Source organism: Nematolebias whitei, chromosome 3 (assembly GCF_014905685.2).
Source record: "Nematolebias whitei isolate Nwh7 chromosome 3, NemWhi1, whole genome shotgun sequence".
Lineage (NCBI taxonomy): Eukaryota > Metazoa > Chordata > Actinopteri > Cyprinodontiformes > Rivulidae > Nematolebias > Nematolebias whitei.
This window is the reverse complement of record NC_056500.1, coordinates 2,709,187-2,709,566: the sequence shown is the minus strand read 5'-3', so window position 1 is coordinate 2,709,566 and position 380 is coordinate 2,709,187. Positions and strand designations below refer to the sequence as shown.

Below are 380 nucleotides of genomic sequence, written 5' to 3'. Positions count from 1 at the left end.
GGCTCTGTCAGGTCGGTCCGGTTCGGTTCTGGTCCGGAGGCTCTGTCGGGTCAGTCCGGTTCGGTTGTGGTCCGGAGGCTCTGTCAGGTCGGTTCGGTTCTGGTCCAGACGGTCTGTCAGGTTGGGTTCTGGTCCGGAGGCTCTGTCGGGTCAGTCCGGTTCGGTTCTGGTTCTGATGCTTGAATCACCAGAAATTTCAGTGAATCTGAAGATATTAAAACACAAACTAACCTGACCGGTTCTGGTCTCAATCAAACGGGCCAGAACCAGAACCTTGCAGCCATTTTTAAATGGATATTTAATTTCTGCGTTTTTCTGTTTTTGGAGACTCATGTGACCCGGACTGAGATCCAAGTGACCCGGACTGAGACCCATGTGAC

General features: G+C 52.1%; 1 protein-coding gene across 1 annotated transcript in view; it reads left to right on the top strand.

Moving 5' to 3' along the window:
• LOC119430374 (gastrula zinc finger protein XlCGF57.1-like) overlaps nucleotides 1-380 on the top strand; it is an 18,673-nt gene that overhangs the window by 1,340 nt on the left and 16,953 nt on the right. The gene's annotated exons all lie outside the window — the stretch shown is intronic.